At 52.1% G+C, this 7,356-nt stretch overlaps 1 long non-coding RNA gene across 1 annotated transcript; it reads right to left on the reverse strand.

The window, feature by feature from the left end:
- Window positions 1-1,267: 1,267 nt before the first annotated feature.
- LOC133070425 (uncharacterized) lies at window positions 1,268-5,268 on the reverse strand. Its single transcript, XR_009696147.1, has 3 exons — window positions 5,197-5,268; window positions 4,608-4,686; window positions 1,268-2,789 (listed from the first exon to the last, which is right to left on the reverse strand). It is a non-coding gene; the product is annotated as an uncharacterized LOC133070425 (long non-coding RNA).
- Window positions 5,269-7,356: the final 2,088 nt, after the last annotated feature.

The following is a 7,356-nucleotide window of genomic DNA, read 5'->3' on the forward strand; positions in this document are numbered from 1 at the left end:
ATTTACTCGTACCCTGCGTTAATATAACAAAAGGCCTGTGTACTTTTTATTGTAAACACCTGAAATAAAGTATATCCACAGCGTATTCCTGAAGGATTTGGTAAACTTGGTGTTGGTGTGAGCAGCAGCCATTAGTATCAAGGTTTCTCTTGACAGTCTGAGGCTGTGATCTGTTAGATTATACTTGAACTGGACCAGAGTTTGATTATTGAGGTTGTGAGAAAAAGAAAACCATTAGTTGATTTAAGTTTGAACTTGTAAACTATTGGAATTTGTTGAGTGTGTCCTATTAATCGTCACCACTTTTCCTGATCTGTATACTTGACCTCAAGTGTTTGTTTTTACAAAAGGAAAAACAAAAAAGATTTTTAATAAAGAGAATTTGAAAGCTTGTGAGTGAGTCGTCATTGTTACACCAGGATCCCTAAGTGTTTGGCCAAAGGATGCCCACTGAGTGTGGAGGTTGGGATTCAGTCCATCTAAATCTAGAATGTTTCTGAAGAGCTGAAAAAACAAGACACAAGAGGTTCCACCTGGGACTCTGGAGGGTGGAATCAGAGCTTCTCAGGGTTGAAGCTCCAAGAGGGCTGAGCCTAGGAATATAGCAAGCTGCTGCTCCCCAGGCCAAAAGGGTTGGATGGAAAAATCTCTTGGCTGCTTCTAACCCTGTGGTTAGAAGAAGGTTCTTCTAACCCTTCTTCTCAGGGCTCTTAGGTTGTCTAGTGGCCGAACCCTGTTGTCCTGCACCAGGGTCAGGCCGTTTCTGGAGGTGCCGTCCCTGTGAGGAGGTCAGCCCCTCGCTTGGGTCCTTTTAGCCTTGTGACTTCTGAAGTCCTGTGTCCTTGGGTGCAAGGGCGGGTGATGGTATTAATCACCTCCCTGATTGTTTCTGGGTTCAGGTCATTGCTGGTGAAAGCAATTGCCGTGCTGTGCAGCCCTGAATCTTTGCCGTTTGGGGATTCAGAACAACCCAGCAATTTTCAGTGGTTCCTAAGTTCTTCCTCAACTGTTTCTTCTAGCAAAACAATGCTAATCTCCTGGGACCGGTTCGCAAGTCCTTTGAATGGCCTGGAATCTTCTCAGGGCCCTCCCCTCCTGTTGGCAGTGCTCCTGAGTCACCAGGGAAGGGCTGGGCAGTCTGGCCCCAGAGGGCAAAGTGAGTGGGGCTGCCTGTAATTAGCGGGTGCAGATCTGTAGATCTGAGGAAAGTTCCCATCCAGCCTGTTGCTGCCCACCCCCTTCCCGCCCGCCGCCTGTTGTGGCCATCCAGGGCTGAGCTCAGGCCTCCAGTTCCCAACCAGGAGGGGTGGGGAAACATCCTTCCCCACCAATGCTGGCTGTGCCCTCGTGGGCCAAGGCAGCTGGTGGGCCTGGAGCTCGTCCTGCTGCCCTAAGTTCAGGATCCAGGGTGGCCGGGGTGCCCCTGGTACCTGGTCCCAGTCCCTCCACGTGGCACAGCTCCAGGGGGCATCTCGTACATTGTCTTCTGGAAGACACACCCCCCACCCCACCGCCTCAGAGCTGTGCAATAGAGCCATCCTGCCAGGGAGCCCCCTGAGCTGAGTTCCCTGCTATGCTGCAGGCTCCTCGTCTGCTTTCTCATGTTCGTAAGGGCCCGAGAGCCTAGTTCTGAGCCAATCACCTGGGCCTGGGCCCTGACATTAAGACCCGCCTTCTGGGCTCCCTCTTCTCCCCAGGGATCAGGGCCTGACTCTGCCATGGCCCAGATGCTCCAGTTGCTCCTCACAGTCCCCGGAGGCCAGGCCACTTAGATACTGACCTTGACCCCCATCTGACCTGAGATCTCTGTGCCCCTCTGACATCAACAACTGTCTACCTAGGCAGGGACAGGACCTCTGCGCTCACCCCCATTCTCCTTTCCCACCAGGCCAGCCCTACAAAGCAGCCTAACCCATGTGGATTTCCAAGCATGTTAGAACAGGATGGCCCCAGGGACCCCCGCAAGCCCTGGCCTTCCTTTTGCAGGTAAGAAAACTGAGGCCCAGACAGGGAAAGTGATTTGCCTAAGGCAATACAGCTTATCGGTATAAAGTAAGAAGGGGATCCAGATCTCCTGGGTGGTCCTAACTGGGCACAAAATGAGGAGTGTAGTTTCTTTCAGCTAAATTATTTCATGAATTTTCTAGATCTCGTCCTAGCTGGACTTCTGCAATTGGCAAGGACTCAAGAAAAATCACTGATTTTTGTGCTTTGTGTGGATCTGAATCACCTGGGGAGCTTGTTAGAACTAGAGACTCCTGCCCCCCACCCCCACCCCGTGGAGATTCTGCCTCGCTGGGTCACGGGAAGGCATTTGCATCTTAGTGGAGGCTCTTGAGTGATTCAGTGCAGGTGGAGTCCGCTCCTCGCGCTTGGAAAAACGCTGCCCTAGCTGTCAGCCGGGGACTTCCCCAGCAGCTCCTGGAAGAGAAGGGACATTTATTTTGCTGGGGGGAAGGGCAGAACAGATGTGAATGGAGACCATTGAAGGTACAGGAGACTCCAGTGTGGAAAAGGCTTGAAGACAGGGGACATACAGGGGAGAAGACAGTCTGACTGTAGCAGATGGAGATGGTGGGAGCTGGTGGTGGTAGGGGTGGTTGTCAGACTGGGTTTGGGGCACATCAGGATTTTTTTTTAGTTGGATTCATATTTACCATAGTTAGGCAAAAGTCTTCCAATGGTCTCTTTATCCTCGTTAATGGCTTAAGGCATTGCAATTATCAAGACTCCTGGTGATAGGCTAGCCCCTGGTGATAGGCTGGCAGAGAGTTGTGCAGTCAGCAGACCTTTAGAGGAGACTGGAGTTACAGGGAGCAGGGGCGTTCCCCAGGGCCATGTCACTGCTAGTGAGGAAACCTGGGGCTCACACACCCTCTCCTGTGCTCCATGAGCCACCATTAATACTGATATTAGCCCTACAGATTATTAAGTGCATGTCACACTCTGTGTGTACTCTGTAGGGATGCATTTTCTTGGCCTCTTTACAATGTTGAGAGGTGCCACTATTCCCCCATTTTACAGATGGGGGAAATAAGGCTCAAAGGTGAAAATGGTTTGCCAGGGACAGCCAGTGAGTGGCAGAATTGGGATTCAAACCCAGGTTCACGTGACTCTCAAACCATGCTTTTAACCACTATTTTCTAGTGCCTATCTCAGGGTTGGGGTCTGCTCTTGTTCCTGATTTTTGCTAAAACTTCTAGATCCTGGGTCTGCCAGAAACAGTGGAGTAAGGAGGATTAGAGAGCCGGATTTAGCTAGACTAGGAGTTTATGACTGATCTTGATTGTTAAATTCTGAAACTGACCTCAACACTTCCCTCCTTAGACTGTAGCTAAAGAAAGGTCTCCACCCACCACAGGGTAAGAAAATAAGCAGGAAGGCTGAAAGTGCCAAAGCAACACACTTTCTTCCTCCCCTCACTCAGGAGGTTTCACCCTCGGAGCTGGATCTAGGGTTGAGCCAGGGGGTTGTTCCTGCTCCTCTGGGGAAGGGAGGAGAGCACCTAGTTCTGTGTTCTTGGGGAATTTAGGGGTATAAGGGTGTGATCAAAAGGAGATTTCCTGTGGCCCCTAGATGCAGGCCAGACTTTGCACTTTTAACCCTTCTTTCCTGAGTGAAACTTCATTGTTTATTTACCTGCCACCTCTTAACAACAAGGAATTGAGTTAATATACAACACAGGCCATATGCGACCAGATTAAGCCAATGGAAATTTTTGAAGTGAGGATTGAGGAAACCTGGAGGCGGCAAGTAGTTGAGTAGGAAGGGCTGAGGCAGTGGTGGTGAATTAACATGAAATGTAACTGGGAGCCAAGGCAAAAGAGGAAGCAAGCTCCCCTGCTTAGCTCTTCCTGTTAGAATCGAGAGAGCATGCCAGTTAATCTGGGGAAATCATTCTACTTGATTCCAAATTCTAGAAGAACTCCTTTTTGGAACTATACATGATGTTGTGCTAAGAGTCTTGGAGAATATCCTTGGGTAGCCGGCAGCCCAAAGTCAGAAAAGATAGTGGAGAATGCTCTGGAGGGGATATTAGATGGTCCCTGGTTCATGTGAAATTGTCTGATGTCACAGTAACACCTCCCAGTGTCTAAAGACCTGACCTTTCCTCTGCCTGTCTAACTCACCTGAGCCAGTATGCTGGCTTGAGTTGGTGTGTTTTAATTTTTCCCCCCAAATTTTTCAAATTTCTCTTGTTATTTGCGCTTCCAGGAGCCAGGTCCATAGGACCAGGAGGCTGTCATCGCAGCCATCTGACTGCTCAGCACACCCATCTGAGAACAGAGTGCTCTGGGTGGGTCAATCTGAATTCTGGGAAAATCTCAAGGGCATGTACTCTCTGGGGTCCCCCATGGGCTGACCTCAACCAGGATAGAACTCCACTGGACTGGGAAGCCTTGATTCCCTCAGGCTGAGCCTGGAAACCACCCCAAACCTGCCTGGGGAGGACTGGTCCAGGGGAGGAGGGCAGCAGAGGGCTCCCTGTGACAGGTTTCACTCTCGCCATCCACAAGTTTGGAGGAGAGAATTTTTTGGTTCAGGGGCCAGCTCTGTGCTGGGCCTCAGGGTTGTGAGCCCCTATGTCAAATCCACAAGAAACTCACTCATTCTTGGACAATGTGGACCTCCGGTCACTTCAGCCTCTTCATCTGCACTTGATGTGAGCCTTGCGCTTGCCTGAGGCTGTTGGTGGGAAAGTGTGACATGAGCGGGACTCAGTCAGTCACAGGAAGCGGGTAGTGATCACTTCCGTCCCTGGGCTTCCCACAGCCCCAGGGCTGCGCTCCGCAAGCCTGCCGGGACTTCTGGTCTCGTGAGCATCCTTCCATCCCCCACCCCCCACCCCGGGGCAGTCCGCCGTCTGCGGAGGACAAGTCCCTCTCAGGAGCAAACACAGGTGCGTCCATGGTGCAGGCTGACCCCTGTGTTGTCCTGGCCTTTGTGATCTCCATCTTCACATGCCTCAGGGTGCTGTTAGCTGAACCAACGCACTGCTTCCCTCAGCGCTTTGTTTTCTTACCCCTGCGGCTCCCACTTATGGTCCAGCCTTGCTCAATGCCGCATGGGTCCTAATTAGGCCCCATTTTAGCCCCTTGGTTTTGCACATGGTCTCCCACTGCCTGGATGCCCTTCTCCTTTCTCTCTGCTTGGGAACCAGGACTTTCTTTAACATTCTTTCTAAGTAACTGTTACCTTCTTTATGAAGCCTTCCTTGACCCTCTTTGTTCTCCCTGCAGGTGTTACTGCTCCCACACTGTGTCCCAGCACATCTCTCCACCCCCAGCCCCACACAGAGGCCTCTCTTTATAGCCCTTATCAGGCTGCCTTGTGATCTGTTTACAGGTTCGTCTTGCATTAACCATTGAGTCTATAGAGCAGGAAGCATGTTCTACTGCCCTGCGCCTGCACAGAACAGGCACCAGTGACTGTTGAAGGACGAAGCAGCCCCCTACCCATCCCTGGGCCTGGCTGCAGCTGCAGAGGCCCAAGCTCCAGGTCTCTATTCAGCCACCAGCTGTAGGAACAGGCCTGTATCCTCAGAGAGGTGCCTGGGAGCATCTCCCCACCTCCCCGCCTTGGCCCTGCCCATCTTTTCCTTCCAGGTTCCCACCCACTGAGGACTGGAAGGTGGCTCTGATGGTTGGTGTCACAGACACTGCTTGTGTGGCTCAAAGCTTGGCCTTTCAATGGTCAGATTCTTCTGCAGCCACAGACCGGCTTCCTATGCCAGCTTCACCTCTCTGGGTCCCCAGGGGCATGCCCTCTCTAAACCTATCTGTCCTCACTGCATCCCCACCTCGCCAGGCCCACCCATCTCTCAGGGACCTTCCCGGGCGGAGCTGGGAACAAAGCTCAGTTTATGACACTTGTGTCAACACGGGCTGGATGGCCTCGGTTCACCCTGCATCGTGGAAACCACACCTGCCTGCCTGGTGCCCACACCTAATCAAGGCCTCCTGAAGACCCAAGGGGCTGCAGGGAAGCTCCTCACACTCTTCTTCTCTCCTAGCATCTGGGAGGTGCTGGGGGCTTGGGCTAGCGAGTGGGGATTTCACAGCCCCGGAAGAGAGAGATGTTGCTCTAGGCTGATTAGTCTGGTTGGATGATTAATAATTAAACCTGACCTGTTCCCAGCTACACACACACACCCTGCAGTCAGGAATCGGCAGAGATCAGGGGCAGAGAAGATCAGCATGGGCCCAGCTCCAACTCCCCCGCCTCATTCCAGGGTTTGGGAGAGACTCAGGGCTTCTCCTTTTCACCTACCTAAGGTCCTACCAGTCCACCTCCTAAATAAAGCCTTCCTGACTTTTCCCACAGGCCTGAGCTCTGAGCAGGCTTTGGGCAATTCCTAGGCTGCACAGGTCGGGGTGACTCTGTAGGAGTGTGATTTGCAGGTCAGATAGGACTTGGGCTCCACCTGTGTTGACACTCAGTTTCTTCAACTCCACCTTGACTTCTGCAGCCTCTCCCCTTCTTATTTATACTCCTGCTCCCCAGAGTTCTAGGAAGAACAGGGCATGCTCGGCACCCTGTCTGATCTTAGCATGGCAGAAGCATTCAGCTCGGGGAGGTGGAAGCCAGTCAGCTCGGCTGCATTCTGCCCTCATCATCATGGGCCGCCTAAGTTTTTCCAAAGGTCCTTCTCTGGTCACAGGAACCCCTTAGACTCTGGGCAGCTGCTGGGCAGCTTGAAGCTAAGGATCCATACACAAGGGTTCAGCTAGGTGGCCAAAGTGGGGTCCCCTCCTACCCTCCTCCACTGCAGAGCATCCTTCTAGCTTGTCCCTGGTCTTAAGGAAGCATAATCTCCTCCCCAGAGGCCACTTCCCACCCACCCTTCCTCCTTCCAACTCCGCATCTCCCCAGAGCTCAGAGGCCTTTCCCACTCAGTGGATAACGCTCTTCTAGTACATTGTCCAGCCTTTTGTAGTTAGATTTTATCTGGTCTGGGTAGGGAGGAGTAGGGTCTCCAGTCCCTGGCCTCCCTCCCTGGGCCTCTTCAACCCAGGAAAGCAGGTGATCATCTTGACCCCACCTTCGTCCCTCCTGGGGCTTTGTGAGGTGGGACAGAAAGGCCTCAGCCTGTTATTTAAACACACATGTGTATGTGTACATGTGTTTGTACCTGCCTACCTGCACGTATGCATGTAAGGATACATGTATATGAAGCTTCTGGACAAGCTTGGAGGTTGGAGGTTTTAAAATCTGAGCCTCCCCAGGATGCCCATGTTAGGAAGCACTCCAGTCCTTCCTCTGGTCATGGCTGGGTGCACCCACCTCTGTTTTAACCCACAATGTGATCTGCTTGTTCTCTTGTTCCCAGTCCAAGAGTTATTTCTATGGGATTAG

This window comes from Dama dama, chromosome 15, assembly GCF_033118175.1.
Source record: "Dama dama isolate Ldn47 chromosome 15, ASM3311817v1, whole genome shotgun sequence".
NCBI lineage: Eukaryota > Metazoa > Chordata > Mammalia > Artiodactyla > Cervidae > Dama > Dama dama.